The sequence below is a fragment of the Myxine glutinosa genome, chromosome 6 (assembly GCF_964187855.1).
Source record: "Myxine glutinosa chromosome 6, kmMyxGlut1.1, whole genome shotgun sequence".
Classification (NCBI taxonomy): Eukaryota; Metazoa; Chordata; class Myxini; order Myxiniformes; family Myxinidae; genus Myxine; species Myxine glutinosa.
This window is the reverse complement of record NC_136266.1, coordinates 41,289,654-41,306,393: the sequence shown is the minus strand read 5'-3', so window position 1 is coordinate 41,306,393 and position 16,740 is coordinate 41,289,654. Positions and strand designations below refer to the sequence as shown.

At 51.1% G+C, this 16,740-nt stretch overlaps 1 pseudogene; it reads right to left on the bottom strand.

Moving 5' to 3' along the window:
* Positions 1-6,391: 6,391 nt before the first annotated feature.
* The window catches only part of LOC144892707 (protein FAM200C-like), a 133,559-nt pseudogene continuing 123,210 nt past the window's right edge, over positions 6,392-16,740 (bottom strand).

Sequence of the window (16,740 nt, the reverse complement as noted above, 5' to 3'; positions counted from 1 at the left end):
CCAGTTTACCCGTGAATATCTGGAATTTGCACGTGCATACTGCACACTGTACGCACAAATTGTCATGCACATGTTCTGAGTCATGTGGCATTGTAGCATGATTCGGTGGGCTTTTGCGCATGCGCAAGATTGGAGGTCACGTTCTTTCGAAGCTGTCCATGCGCTCATGCTTTCGAAGTTAAGTAATTTTTTCACAATTGTGTTTTTGTCGAAACTGTATCTATAGTGTACTTATAGTGTGTCTTTAGTAAGATTCTCGGTGTTAATTTTTCATACCTGTATACAAAATCGTCGGTTAATTCGTGTCGCGTATTCTGAGGCCTAGTCGGCTTCCGTGTCTGACCTTGAGGCTTTGTTTTTCTCAGCGGTTCGTCGATTGCGCTGCAAATACTTTCGTTCTCTGTGTTTTGTCCCAGTTTTTCACCCCATACTTCCTTGTTTAAAATCTCAACTCAAAAGAAAATAATAAAAAATTTTCCTTCTCTGCTCTTATTCGTTGTTCTTATTTGTTCGTTCGTTCTTCGACCACGTTGTTCGTGATCACGTGATCACGTTGTTAAAAATGAAGAACTGTATTCTGTCGTATATTATAACACCTTTTTCTTCTTCTTCTATAAAAGGATGCTTTCGACTTGCTCACCAAATCTATTCATTCCAAAAAAAAAATTCCATCTCTTACAGTACCTTTTTTCTTCATTCCCGAAATTCTCCTGCACTCCACCCCTCCTTCAGCGTCCTCAAACGTATTTTTGACTCGAAGGTCTCAAGAAACTCATTTTGCAATAAATGTTCGTTTCCCATTAATCGTACACTTTTCAAAATCCAATCTCACCCCTCCCCTCCAAATCTTCCCCATCAACCCTTCCCTCCAAAACTTCCCCATCACCCCTCCCCTCCAAATCTTCCCCATCGCCCATCTCTTTCAAATATTCCGCCTTGCCCCTCCCCTCCAAATCTTCCCCATCACCCATCCCTTTCAAATCTTCCCCCTTGCCCCTCCCCTCCAAATCTTCCCCATCACCCCTTCCCTCCAAAACTTCCCCATCACCCCTCCCCTCCAAATCTACCCCCTTGCCCCTCCCCTCCAAATCTTCCCCATCACCCATCTCTTTCAAATCTTCCCCCTTGCCCCTCCCCACCAAATGTTCCCCATCACCCATCTCTTTCAAATATTCCCCCTTGCCCCTCCCCTCCAAATCTTCCCTATCACCCCTTCCCTCCAAAACTTCCCCATCACACCTCCCCTCCAAAACTTCCCCATCACCCCTCCCCTCCAAATCTTCCCCATCACCCATTCTTTCAAATATTCCCCCTTGCCCCTCCTCTCCAAATCTTCCCCATCACCCATCCCTTTCAAATCTTCCCCCTTGCCCCTCCCCTCCAAATCTTCCACATCACCCCTTCCCTCCAAAACTTCCCCATCACCCCTCCCCTCCAAAACTTCCCCATCACCCCTCCCCTCCACATCTTCCCCATCACCCATCCCCTTCAAATCTCCCCCCTTGCCCCTACCCTCCTAAACTCCCCCCACACCCCTCCCCTCCGAGACTCTCCCTCGCTCCTCCCCTCCTAGACTCCCCTCTCACCCCTCCTCCTCAAAGCGTCCTCCCCGCTTCTTCCCCCTTCCAACTTTCACCTTCATCTCCCCCAACCTTCTGCCTCGCTCTTCCCCTTCCTCAAATAACACCTCACTGTGCCTCACCCAATCACCATCAAACCTTTTGTCCGCCCCATTCTTCCCTTTCTCCAAGCTATTCTGAAATCTCTGACATGCCTTCAACAGCTCTCCCTACCTCTTCCTCCTCTTCCACATCTTACCCTACCCCTCCCCCCCCTGTTCTGTATCCGATGCTCCCCCTTCCTCTTCATTAATGGTATGGACCTCAAACATCCGGGGCCTTCGCTCAAACTTGACCGATCTCTCCGTACAGATTGATTCTGACAAACCAGACATGTTCTGCTTAACAGAAACTTTCCTCCTTCATGATGTCTCTGATTCCTTGGTATCTCTCCCAGGTTACTCCCTCCTCTGGTATGATAGACCTGAGCCTCGTCCTGGAGGTGGGGTTGCTATCTTTATTTAAAAAACTCTCTTCCTCACTCGCCTTGCACTGCCCTCTCTCCACCTCACCCCCAGGGATACCTTTGGCTACGGCTTCCCCTTCGCTCCCACCTTTTGTTCATATGTGTGTTGTACCATCCACCAAACAGCGATGACTCCATCTACATCTCACTGTCTGATAATATGGACCAACTTCTATCTACCCATCCCAACTCTCTCTTCCTCATATGTGGTGATTTCAATTGTCACCATGCTAGTTGGCTGGGTGTGGGTACCTCTCTCACCAGCCATGGCTCTTCAGCAAAGGACTTCTGCGACTCACTGGGACTGACACCATCTGTCAATTTCCCGACCCAGATCTCAGTCAACGGAGCATCTTCTCTTCTGGACTTGGTTATGACTAACTTCCCTGAAAATGTCTGCTGCTCTTCTTCTGCTCCAATCGGCTCATCTGATCATGTGCTTGTTAAAGTGGACATCTCTCTGACCATTCTCAGAGAGCCTCCTCAGCGTCGACAAGTCTGGCATTTCACTCAGGACAACTGGCACGGTCTTCAAGCAGCCATCAATCATCTGGCCTGGTCTCCCATCTCTACCGCCTCTGACATCAACTCATCCTGGGAATTCTTCCAAAGTAAATTGCTCTCTCTCATGCACAGATTTATCCCATCTCGTCTTCAGTTGTCATACCCTTCCTACCGTCCATGGTACACGGAATCTTGTGGTGAGGCTGTTGCCCAGAAACAACTTGCTTTCGTCTCCTGGAAAGCAAATCCAACGGAAGGAAATCTAATTTCCTTTCACAAAGCCCGAAACAAGTGTGTGTCCACCCTCAGGAGAGCCAGGAAACAATATCTCTCCGTTCTCAAGACCGAACTCTCTTATCTGTCTCCCTCTTCCAAATCCTGGTGGCATCTGGTCAAATCTGTTTCTGGTGTTTGTTACCCCTCCATCCCCTCCCTCACCTCAAACGGCTACACGGCTGACTCCACACGTGAAAAAGCGGGTTGCCTCAACTCTGTGTTTCCCTCTAAATCTTGTGTCCCAAACCCATCCCTTCTCTGTACCCACCGTACCCAGTCGTACCCAGCTGCTCCTGGACTCTGTGTCCTTTCCTCCTAACAAGGTGGAAAAGTTTCTGTCAACCCTCGAGTCTGATTCTGCAACTGGACCCGACGGCATCAGCCCACGGGTCCTAAAATCCTGTTCTTCCGCTCTTTCACTCCCTCTCTCTGTTCTCTTCACCCTCTCTTCTGCTCAAGGTCATCTGCCATCCGCTTGTAAATCAGCCAACATCACCGCTTTGCACAAAAAAGGTGCAAAAACAGATCCTAGCAACTACAGACCAATCAGCCTTCTCCCAATTATCAGCAAAGTCATGGAATCCATCATTGCTTCAGATATGAAATCTTTCCTCTTCTCCAATGGCTTGATCTCTGGTCATCAATTTGGTTACAGACCTGGTCAGTCTACTCTGGACATGCTGCTTCTGCTTTCTCAACAATGGATGGAGGTCCTCAATGTCAAACAGGAAATTAGAGCTGTCTCCCTTGACATATCACGTGCCTTCGATACGGTCTGGCACCCCGCTCTGCTCACCAAACCCTCCTCCTTTGGTATCCATGGAAATCTCCACGCATGGCTGGCAGACTTCCTCTCTAGTCGTAGTCAACGTGTGGCCCTGAATGGGTTTCTCTCATCTCCTCTTCCTGTTCAGGCTGGAGTTCCCCAAGGCAGTGTTCTGGGCCCTGTGCTTTTTCTGGTCTTCATCAATGATCTCTCTGACTCTCTTGAAAATCTTCTCTATCTCTTTGCTGATGACTCTACTCTCTGTCGCTCCATTCCTCATCCCTCAGATCGGCAGTCTACAGCCTCCTCACTCTCTTCAGACCTGGACAAAATCACAGACTGGGCAAACAAGTGGAACATGTCTTTCAATCCTGATAAATCTCACACTCTTACGATGTCTCTCTGAAAAGACTGACTGGACAACCCTCCCATCCACTTTCTGAATAATCCTCTCCAAGAAGTTCTGTCACTCAAGCTTTTGGGTCTCACTATCTGCCATGATCTTTCCTGGGAAAACCACATTTCAAATCTGGCCTCCAAAGCCAGTCGCCGACTGGGCATCCTCCGTTGTGCGAAGTCCTTCCTTGGCACACCTGAGCTCCTCACCACATACAAGGCTTTCATCCACAGCGCAATGTAATACTGCTCTCCCTTCTGGGCTGGTGCTCCTGCCTCACACCTAGCTCGTCTTCACGCTGTTGAAACCAAAGCGTTCAGAATCATTGGAATCTCCCGCGATGAAGCTAACTCCAAGGGCCTTTCACTCACTCACCGCAGGCAGGGTGGTGGTCTTTCCGTCTTCTACCGACTCCTCTCTGGCCTTGCCCCCCCAGCTCTCTCTGGGCTCTGTCCCCCAAATATTCCTACAGGTCGCACAAAATCTGCCTGCAACACTCTTATGGCTAAACTGCCAAAATCAAGACTCTCTGCTCACCTTCACTCCTTCATTCCTCTTTTCTCCCACCCATGGAACAAACTTCCTCACTCTCTTCAATCCCACTCCACCCTCCAGGTCTTTAAAACAGCTGTTCACCACCATCTCTTATCTTCCCCCATCCAAAACCTTGATCTTTTCTACCCCCGCTAATTTCACCCCAAATCCACTTTTTTGAAATACCAACTTCTGTCCTGGAAGTCCTTGGTGTCCTTGTGTTTTATACCTCTCCCACCCCCCCCCCCTTCCCACACCTCCTCCCCCCAAGCCCTCTCCCTCCCACACATCTCCCTGCTCTCAAATGATATGTTTGTGTGCTTCCCCTTCTCTCCCCATCTTGTCTTCCGCTCCCTCTTTTTATATATTTTGTTTGTCTGGTTGATTTGTTTGTGAAATAAATGTTAGCTCTTTCACGAGCCTCGATTCAGTATACCAAAAAACAAAAAACCATCTCTGTTGTGAAAACCATTTTATTCACGTCTAATCTTCGTAAACATGATGCCATGCCCTCCCGAAAATTAATATCTAGAACTAGATGCTATTGGTATGTCAGAGACAGGAATTGTGACTAGGCGTTTTGCTCTTCATCAGAACACCATACTGGAAATTTGAATCTTGTCTACAAAGGCCGTCATCAAGTCACGGAATCGGTCACTGGACAAGACCTTTACAAGCTCGTCAAGGTCATGTGTATCTGAGGAGTCTGCCAAGGTCTGCAGATAGTCTTTCACATCATGATCGTGCAAATCTATGTATAAGTAGAGCCGTGGTTGCAGTATTTGCCACATTGCCTGGATGGTAAGCTTGTGTGCTCGAACTCCCTTGGAATTTTGCTTTCCAGCCATGAAGGCATCTGCAGAGTTTGGGCCCATGATTCCACTTTCTGTCCAAACTTCCAAAAAGCCACTGTCTTGCATATGTTGCCCAATAACTTTGAGGAAATTAATTGTCGTGTGTAGTCCACCTCACCTTGGAATCAGAATGTCTTTGTAATCGGGAACATTCAATTTCAGCTCCATAAGCAGAGGGAATATCGCTTGGTCAACCATTAAAACGACATGCTTCTGTTGTGGGGAATTCGCCACATGAATGATGCATCTAACAACTGTGTTCATGGTGTTGACTTCATGTGCTGGGATTGTACAATTGTCATGTAACACACAGTCGTTTTCTTTGCGGCATTCTCATTGTAATTCTCATTGAAGCTTGTCCACGTAGGTTTTGGTTCCTCATTTTGACGTTGAAGTATAAAAGCTGTGTCTAACGCTTGTGCTTTATGGCAGCAGGACATGACTCAATTGGTGCAGAAAACCAGCCAGGTATGATTTCCTCATATTCTGGTTCTGTTTTGCCCAGAACAATATGAACAGGAACCAATGCTTCCATAACTTGAGGAACATCCAGTTTGGCCTTCCTTGTTTGTTCAATATCTTCCAGCAGAAGGGATGCTGATGGTCCTCTCTGCCAGACTGCAAACTATGTGGCATGAAATGTGTTCTTGCCATCTAGAGAACCATCATTGATGTCAATGTTGTCTGCTGTAAAATGTACAAATCTACCTGGAACTAGGCTTGGAGGTATAACTACCGTTTGTTTCATCCATGCTTCTCAGTGTAACGTCTGCTAAAGAAGTGTCTATCTGCAAGACATCTCTATAACTTAATGTATGTCCTGCCTTATGAAATAACTGCACCAGTTGCTTCGAGCGTGTTGCCTGGTGTAAAGTGCGAGCAAGGCCAAAATGTTTTGGGGTCCACTTCTTGCCTCCAGAAGTGATATACACGAAATATTGACAAACACTAAGAATACGAGACTGTACTTCAGAATCATTCATCAGTACTTTCGTCAGAATCAAAGTCCTCTTCTTCTGGTAATAGTTCATCGCTGTCATCTGTACCTGTCGAGGACATGTGTTCAAAAACTTCTTGTCCACCAATAAGAAGATTTACGAACATGTACAGGCTCTCTGGTACACATGATATTGCATCTTCCTCGTGGACGGACAGACCTTTATGAGGTGATTGACTAAGTATATCAGATCGTAATTTCAGTGCTATGTGAACCATCGACAATAACTCCTCATCGTTTATCTTAAAATGTGGAACTGGAGAGATTATTTCCTCGTCATTCTGGCTTCTCATTTTGGTGATAGGTACATGGGAAAACTTGTTCGGTACCAAGACAGTTTTTCTATCACCTGGAGCTTGGTCCTGTAGTACGATGAAGTCATATACATCGTTGTGTTGAGCTTTTCAGGGGGACTTTTCAGGGGGACATCTCTGATGTGTGTGGAAAGCTGTTCTGTAAATGTCATTCGATGGCTGACAAAAGATTGTGGAACATTCACTCCATCTTAATGGCGAGTTCACAGTAGCGATTCCACACTTCTGAAAGCTCTAGTACGTGGCCTTGACTCGCAGCATATTTCAACTCCTTGGTCAACCAGGTCATTGGTAGGTCAGTGTTCTGTGCTTCTTCCTTCGTTTTAGTTGTGGTTCGCAAGAACTGCTTGTAACAATTTGGGTGATACTTCCCTTCAGCAGCTATTAGATCAGGTACCCCAGGTTCGCAAGAACTGCTTGTAACAATTTGGGTGATACTTCCCTTCAGCAGCTATTAGATCAGGTACCCCAGGTTCGCAAGAACTGCTTGTAACAATTTGGGTGATACTTCCCTTCAGCAGCTATTAGATCAGGTACCCCAGGTTCGCAAGAACTGCTTGTAACAATTTGGGTGATACTTCCCTTGAGCATCTATTAGATCAGGTACCCCAGGTTCGCAAGAACTGCTTGTAACAACTTGGGTGATACTTCCCTTGAGCAGATATTAGATCAGGTACCCCAGGTCCGCAAGAACTGCTTGTAACAATTTGGGTGATACTTCCCTTCAGCAGCTATTAGATCAGATACCCCAGGTTTGCAAGAACTGCTTGTAACAACTTGGGTGATACTTCCCTTCAGCAGCTATTAGATCAGGTACCCCAGGTTCGCAAGAACTGCTTGTAACAACTTGGGTGATACTTCCCTTCAGCAGCTATTAGATCAGGTACCCCAGGTTCGCAAGAACTGCTTGTAACAATTTGGGTGATACTTCCCTTCAGCAGCTATTAGATCAGATACCCCAGGTTTGCAAGAACTGCTTGTAACAACTTGGGTGATACTTCCCTTGAGCAGATATTAGATCAGGTACCCCAGGTCCACAAGAACTGCTTGTAACAATTTGGGTGATACTTCTCTTCAGCAGCTATTAGATCAGGTACCCCAGGTTCGCAAGAACTGCTTGTAACAATTTGGGTGATACTTCCCTTCAGCAGATATTAGATCAGGTATCCCAGGTTCGCAAGAACTGCTTGTAACAATTTGGGTGATACTTCCCTTCAGCAGCTATTAGATCAGGTACCCCAGGTCCACTAGAACTGCTTGTAACAATTTGAGTGATACTTCCCTTCAGCATCTATTAGATCAGGCACGCCAGGTCCGCAAGAACTGCTTGTAACAATTTGGGTGATACTTCCCTTCAGCAGCTATTAGATCAGGTACCCCAGGTCCACAAGAACTGCTTGTAACAATTTGGGTGATACTTCCCCTCAGCATCTATTAGATCAGGCATGCCAGGTCCGCAAGAACTGCTTGTAACAATTTGGGTGATACCTCCCTTCAGCAGATATTAGATCATGTACCCCAGCAAGACGGACACTAGACTGCTGGTCATATTTTGAAGAATCCAGTATCTCCTTGCTCATTTTAAATGTTGCTACTGAATAAAGTTTCACTTTCGAATCAGAGTCTTTACAGAACATGCATGCTTTCCAGTTCATGGCCTTCATGCGACTGCGTAAACTTGTAGGGGGTACTGTGAGCTTCTGCAGTGGTTGAACCTCTGAAACTTGAGGATGGAGCTCTTTCAGGACTGGTTGATTATTCAAGGCGTTTGATTTCTCCTTTGTCTGTGTACACAGCATAACATGATTTATGCCACACGAGGAATCAGCGCTTAGCACGAATGTGATTCTATCAATCAGATCACGATTATTTTCGTCGCTTCATTTGCTGCCGATGTTGCTTCGTGAAGAGACGATAGTCCTTTTTCTGTGGCTTCAAAAAGTTTGTCTGATTTACTCTGCTGCCATCTAATGCAGTCTTCATATATGTTACACATCAGCTGCTGGTCCTTTTCAGTTGCATTAACGACTCCATTCTGACCTGAAATGCAATATATATTAATATAATTAGACAATACTAGGGCATGCCCGTACTATACACAAAGAATTAAGTTAAGCACCCCCCCCGTTTTTTTACAACCTCGCACATTACAAGTTTGTTGTCGTCAAAACAGTGTAATATACCCATGATATTGCTATATTTTCTGGAGAAGTGATATTATGGTCACATAAAAACATAACAATCATGCCGTTTTCAATATTTTATTCTGAATAATTTAAGGTGAAATTTTTTGGGAATTTTAGGCATATTTTCACCTCAATTTAAGTATGGAGCTATAGGTCCATCACGGACAGTGTGGATGACGTTTATGTTTTCTAACGTACAGTCATTGTTCTGAGAAGACCTCTAGCGATCTTTGCGTCAATAACGTGTGTAGGACCCACGTGATCGGATCACTGACTCAACCCTACGTCTCATAGACCCTGTAAGCCGTCGTATGCGTTGCTGTGGCAGGTTGTTCCATTCCCGATGTAATGCACGTTCCAATTCATCCAGATTGGCTATTGGAGGGACCATCTTCGCAATTTGTCGTCCCAACATGTCCCAAACGTGCTCGAGGGGGTTCAGGTCAGGACTGTACGCAGGCCAGGGGATGGTTGTCACAGCACCTTGCTCCAGCAAGGCTCGGACGCGTCTCGCACGGTGAGGCCTGGCGTTGTCATCCATGAAGATGGGATTGACGCAAAGATCGCTAGAGGTCTTCTCAGAACAATGACTGTACGTTAGAAAACATAAACGTCATCCACACTGTCCGTGATGGACCTATAGCTCCATACTTAAATTGAGGTGAAAATATGCCTAAAATTCCCCAAAAATTTCACCTTAAATTATTCAGAATAAAATATTGAAAACGGCATGATTGTTATGTTTTTATGTGACCATAATATCACTTCTCCAGAAAATATAGCAATATCATGGGTATATTACACTGTTTTGACGACAACAAACTTGTAATGTGCGAGGTTGTAAAAAAACGGGGGGGGGGGGGTGCTTAACTTAATTCTTTGTGTATATATATATATCTAAAATTATATCCCCCCCCCCTCTATTTACATGAAATGGTTTGGTCCATTCGCAAAGCCAAAGCGAACGGCTTGCGAGTACGGTGACAATCCCCCCCCTCTATTTACATGAAATGGTTTGGTCCAAAGCGAAAGGCTTGCGAGTACGGTGACAATCCCCCCCCCCCCTCTATTTACATGAAATGGTTTGGTCCAAAGCGAACGGCTTGCGAGTACGGTGACAATCCCCCCCCTCTATTTACATGAAATGGTTTGGTCCAAAGCGAACGGCTTGCGGAGTTTGGTAAAGAAATCGCCATAGCGTGCACAAACGCGCAGGAAAGCGAAAGAATCGCAAATTAGTTTTAATTAGTTTTAAAACATCGTTTAACGCCAACATAGCGGCAACATAGTTTGCCAACGTGAAATAAATGAATACGCTCTCAAATGTGCCGTCCGAGGCAGAGTCTGTTCGGCACGTTCGGCACACGTGATAGCTCGCTGCTCTCTGATTGGTTGAATCGTTTTTTGGACATAGCTTGGTAACTACTTCTCCGATTAATATGAAACCTTGAAAAGGCACATCCTCGGGTCCCCAGCAATATACCTGGCAAGTTTCAAGTATATCGGACCCGTGGTTGTCGAGAAACAGCGGTCACAGACAGACACACAGAGATTACTGGAATTATAGATAGACTAGGGCATGCCCGTACTATATATATATCTAAAATTATATCCCCCCCCCCCTCTATTTACATGAAATGGTTTGGTCCAAAGCGAACGGCTTGCGAGTACGGTGACAATCCCCCCCCTCTATTAACATGAAATGGTTTGGTCCAAAGCGAACGGCTTGCGAGTACGGTGACAATCCCCCCCCTCTATTTACATGAAATGGTTTGGTCCAAAGCGAACGGCTTGCGGAGTTTGGTAAAGAAATCGCCATAGCGTGCACAAACGCGCAGGAAAGCGAAAGAATCGCAAAGTAGTTTTAATTAGTTTTAAAACATAGTTTAACGCCAACATAGTTTGCCAACGTGAAATAAATGAATACGCTCTCAAATGTGCCGCCCGAGGCAGAGTCTGTTCGCCACGTTCGGCACACGTGATAGCTCGCTGCTCTCTGATTGGTTGAATCGTTTTTTGGACATAGCTCGGTAACTACTTGTCCGATTAATATGAAACCTTGAAAAGGCACATCCTCGGGTCCCCAGCAATATACCTGGCAAGTTTCAAGTATATCGGACCCGTGGTTGTCGAGAAACAGCGGTCACAGACAGACACACAGAGATTACTGGCATTATAGATAGCTAATATTAATAATAATAATAATAAAAATAAAATGTGTTTATTGTTTCATAGATCTGTGCTCCATGTGAATATTTTCTTTCCACAACTTGCGTATGTGTTTTGTTTTGCATTTTTCAGGGTGAATGAGTCAATTGCCAAAGTCATTTGCCAAATATTGCCAATGAGTCAATGAGTCGATTTAGCTCTTACACGAGCCTTGATGTTGTATACAAAAAAAAAAAAATTGCCGGCCTGGTAAACAGCATATTTGGATTCAGTATACCTTAAAATAGTTTAAAAGTCTGTTTACCAACTTTTCCTCAAAAAATGCCTCATACACTACAACAACACCCAGTCACCCATATCTGAAAAATTGGCCTAGTCGAGCAAGTTTGACAGCTCACAGCATCCCTGACTTGCGGCCAATCAGTGCCAGAACTGTGAGGTGTTGGTTAAGCGAGCATAACATCCGACCATGACAACCAAGAGTACTTCCAATTTTGTTGCCACGTCATCGCCGTGCTTTTTCTGGCATCCATGTTGGATTTAGCTAAAAGCTTGAAAAAAAAGGTCCTCTTGAAGGAGCTGTGGCTCCCACGTCGATCGAAAGAATGGACGCGACAAAAAGCTTGGATTCATCTGAGCTGCTTTATTAGAATCAAACACTCAGGCACTCTGGGAAAAACGTTTTACGGTCGGCAATATATATCTATTCCGCCAGGGGGTTTGCCCAGGCCTGGCGCCAGGGGGCGTGGCCCCGCGGGCCGGCTGCGGCCTGGCAAGCCGAGGGCGAGCCTGCCCGGGCGTCCCGACCGAGGCCTGGCAAGTCGAGCGCGGGCCTGCCCGGGCGTCCTGGACGAGCCCGGCCTGGTGATCGCTCCGCGTCCTTGATAGGTGCAAGGCGATTGTGTAACCCCAGCGGCAGCCGCTACACACGTCCCCCCAGAATCGACTTGCACCGGCAGGGTCAACTTGAGGGGGGTCCTGATGACCCGGCCGAAGCGACCCCTGGTGGGTCGTGGGAGGGGGTCCGGTGAGGTGGTGGGTGGTCGAGTGGGGGGCACCGTGGACGGGGGGCGGCCTCGCCGCGGCGGGAGGGCCACCCGTGGTGGGTGGTCGACGTCCACGTGCGCCGGCTTGAGGCGGTCCACTGCAATCCGGTCCGACCTGCCGCCGATGTCGATGACGAACGACTTGTCGTCCCGTCGCAGCACCCGGAAGGGCCCGTCGTACGGCGGCTGGAGTGGCCGCCGATGTGCGTCGTGACGCACAAAAACATACTCCGCGGTGCGGAGTGCTGGGGGGACGTAGGACTGGGGGTCACCGTGGTGGGATGTCGGCACGGGGGCAAACCGTCGGGCGGCCTCCTGGAGGTCCGAGCGCTGGCGAGCTGCGGACCAGGGGCTGGTAGCGTCGGGCACGAATTCGCCCGGGACGCGTAGCACCTGGCCATAGACCAGCTCGGCGGTGGATGCCTGGAGGTCCTCCTTGGGGGCCGTGCGAAGGCCCAAAAGGACCCACGGCAGCCGGTCGGCCCAACCGCCGTCTTGAAGGCCGGCCATGAGCGCGGCCTTCATGGAGCGGTGGAATCGCTCGCACAACCCGTTTGCTTGGGGGTGGTAGGCCGTAGTACAGTGGAGCTTGACCCCCAGGTTGCGGGCGACCACGCCCCACAGCTCGGAGGTGAACTGTGGTCCGCGGTCTGACGAGATGTCCGCCGGTGCGCCGAAGCGGGCGACCCAGGTGGCGATGAAGGCCTGCGCCACGTCGGCGGTGGTGGTGGAGACGAGGGGAACGGCCTCCGGCCACCTGGTGGTCCTGTCCACCATGGTGAGCAGGTGTGTGAACCCTCGTGATGGGGGAAGGGGGCCCACCAGATCCACGTTGACGTGGTCGAAACGTCGTTCGGGCACGGTGAAAGGTGCCAGCGGGGCCTGGGTGTGTCGGTGGACCTTGGCCCGTTGGCAGGCGGTGCAGGCGCTGGTCCAATCGCGGACGTCCCGACGAAGGCCGTGCCAGACGAAACGCGCCGACACCAGCTTCTGGGAAGCTTTCCGGCCCGGGTGGGAAAGGCCGTGGAGGGAGGCGAAGATGCGGCGTTGCCAGGTGACGGGCACGATGGGGCGAGGCCGGCCTTGGGAGACGTCGCAGAGCAGGACAGTGTCCGCGCAGGGGATGTCGGCCAGGCGGAGGCCCGTGTCCGCCGCCCGGAGGGCTTGCACCGTGGTGTCGGTGGTTTGGTCCGCCGCCATGAGCGCAAAATCCACGCCCAGGTGGACCGCGTTCGCGCTGGCCCGGGAAAGACAGTCGGCCACGGCGTTGTTTTTGCCGGCGACGTGCCGGATGTCCGTGGTAAACTCCGACACGGCGGAGAGGTGGCGCTGTTGGCGGGCCGACCATGGCTCCGTGACCTTGGCCATGGCGTAAACCAACGGCTTGTGGTCGACGAACGCCGTGAAAGGTCGGCCCTCCAGGAGGTGGCGGAAATGGCGGACGGCCAGGTGTAGACCGAGGAGCTCCCGGTCAAACGTGCTGTATTTGAGCTCGTTCGGCCGGAGCTGCCGGCTGAAAAAAGCGAGTGGCTGCCAAACCCCGTTCACCCATTGCTCATGTACGGCGCCCACCGCGTAGTCGGAGGCATCCGTGGTGAGGGCGATGGGAGCGTTGAGCACCGGGTGAGCGAGCAGTGTTGCGTCGGCGAGGGCCCGCTTTGAGCTTTGGAAGGCCGCATCCATTGCTGCGGACCAGGCGATGTCGTGCTTGGCCGGCTTGCCCCGGAGGGCTTCGTAGAGGGGCCGCATGAGTTGAGCAGCGCGGGGCACGAAGCGGTGATAAAAATTCACCATTCCCAGGAATTCCTGCAGGGCCTTTATGGTGCGGGGACGCGGGAAAGTGGTGATGGCCTCGACCTTGGTTGGCAGCGGCACAGCCCCGTTCTTGGTGATGTGGTGGCCCAAAAAATCAACGGCCGTCGTGCCGAAGTGGCATTTGGCCGGGTTGACGATGAGGCCGTGCTCGCTGAGGCGCCCGAACAGTGTTCGGAGGTGGAGGAGGTGCTCGGCCCGGGACGTGCTGGCGACGAGGATGTCGTCCAGGTAAACGAAAAGGAACGGCAGGTCACGCAGCACGCCGTCCATCAAGCGCTGGAACGCCTGAGCCGCGTTCTTGAGACCAAACGGCATCCGCAAGAACTCGAATAAGCCGAACGGCGTGATGACTGCCGTTTTAGGGACGTCGGCCGCCCTGACAGGTACCTGGTGATATCCCCGTATGAGATCAATTTTTGAAAAAATGACCCGTCCCGCCAGACGGGCGGAGAAGTCTTGGATATGCGGGATCGGGTACCTGTCGGGTGTTGTAGCGTCATTAAGACGGCGGTAGTCGCCACACGGGCGCCATCCACCCCCCGGCTTTGGCACGATGTGCAGTGGCGAGGCCCACGCGCTATCGGAGCGCCGCACGATGCCGAGGTGCTCCAACGCGTCGAATTCGGCCTTCGCAACGGCAAGCTTGGCTGGGTCGAGGCGGCGGGCCCTGGCGTAGACCGGCGGGCCCGTGGTTGGTATGTGGTGCTCGATCCCATGCCGTACTGCGACGGCCGAAAACGTCGGCCGCGTGAGGGCCGGGAACTCCGCGAGCAGGCGAGCAAACTCGTTCGCCGCCGGGACGGTGCATGCCAGCTCGGTCGGCGCGGAGCTGCTCAATGTGCATACCAGGGAGCTGAAGGTTTCAGCGTTGATTAAACGACGCCGTTGGACGTCCACCAGCAGTCCGTGTGCGCAGAGGAAGTCGGCGCCGAGCAGAGCCATGGGCACGTTGGCGGTTACAAACGTCCAAGCGAAGCGTTGGCCGCCGAAGCAGAGGGTGACGTTGCGCGGGCCGAAGGTGCGGATAGTCGATCCGTTGGCCGCAACCAAGGAGGGGCCGCAAACCGCGGATTGCCTGTCCTGGTCAGAGGCGGGCATGACGCTCACTTGGGCGCCGGTGTCGCACAGGAAGCGCCGTCCGGACGCTTTATCCGTGATGAACAGTAAGTTGCCCGTGTGACTGTGGCCGGCGCTCATGGCAGGTAATGAACGCCGGCCTGGCCGTTTCCCGACCCGCCGAAGGTGCACGGGGGTCGGCATGTCCGGGCCTTCTGTCCGAACCTGGCATGATAGGAACACCACGCTTGGTCGGGTGGAGGCTTCGGACGTCGTGCTGAACGTGGTCGGCTCGGTATAGCGGCCGCCAATTGCGTCGGCAGTTCGGCCGTCGAACGCGCCGGGTGCTCGGGCGCCATGGATGGTGCATCAGGCGGCGGCGGGTCCCATGTCGCCGCTGCGATGCGCTGTCCCGCGGCGGAGATTTTGTCGGCTTCTCTGGCAAGGGCCCGGGGATCTGTGATCGTCGTGCTTGCCAGGGCGAGGCGTACCGGGTTAGGCAGCTGACGGAGGAACAGCTCCCGGAACAGGAATGCCGGAGAGTGCTCGCCGAGCAGCGAAAGCATGTAGTCCATTCGCTCGGAAGGGCGCGTGTCGCCGAGCTCCGGCAAATCGAGCAGGCGCCGTGCGCGTTCCGCCGCTGGGAGGGCGAAAGCATCGAGTAGAAGCTTCTTAATCGCGCCGTATTTGTCCGCGGCTGGCGGGCTCTCGAGGAGGCTCAGGGCGCGGGCTGCGGTGGCTGAACCGAGCGCAGCGACCACGTGGTGGAAGCGGGTGTCGTCCGCCGTGATGCCCCGCAGGGCGAACAGGGACTCCGCTTGTGCGAACCAAACCGCCGCGTGAGCCTCCCAGAAGGTAGGCAGTTTAAGGGCGACTGCCGTGTCCATGTCGGTAGGTCACCAATGAAGGAGCTGTGGCTCCCACGTCGATCGAAAGAATGGACGCGACAAAAAGCTTGGATTCATCTGAGCTGCTTTATTAGAATCAAACACTCAGGCACTCTGGGAAAAACGTTTTACGGTCGGCAATATATATCTATTCCGCCAGGGGGTTTGCCCAGGCCTGGCGCCAGGGGGCGTGGCCCCGCGGGCCGGCTGCGGCCTGGCAAGCCGAGGGCGAGCCTGCCCGGGCGTCCCGACCGAGGCCTGGCAAGTCGAGCGCGGGCCTGCCCGGGCGTCCTGGACGAGCCCGGCCTGGTGATCGCTCCGCGTCCTTGATAGGTGCAAGGCGATTGTGTAACCCCAGCGGCAGCCGCTACACTCTCTCAAATCACTGAACCAATGGAACCAAAACATTAAGTATATCCTGGTGTAGACAGCATCTGATATTCAGGAGACGAGATTGGGCTGCTATCCTCTTTTCAGATGAGTCGAGGTTCTATATTTACAGTAGTGAGGGTAGTTGTGTGGGGGGCATGATTGTATATCACAGAACCCAGATGGAGGTCATTAATGGCAATTTGACAGGTATTCGGTACCTGATGAAGTTCTCTATTCTTCATGTCCTCCCGTTCCTGCAGGTTCATGGACGTCGTATCACACTTCAACAGGATATCGCACGGCGTCCTCACGTCACACGAGTGGTCACCGACTTCATCGCACAACAGAACATTCCCACACTTCCCTTGCCAGCTGTTGCGCCTGATCTTTCTCCCATAAAACGTGTTTTCAACGACCTTGTGTCCTCAATGAGGGGCCATTGGCCAGCGTGTGTCAACGACAAATGGTGGTCATACCAGATA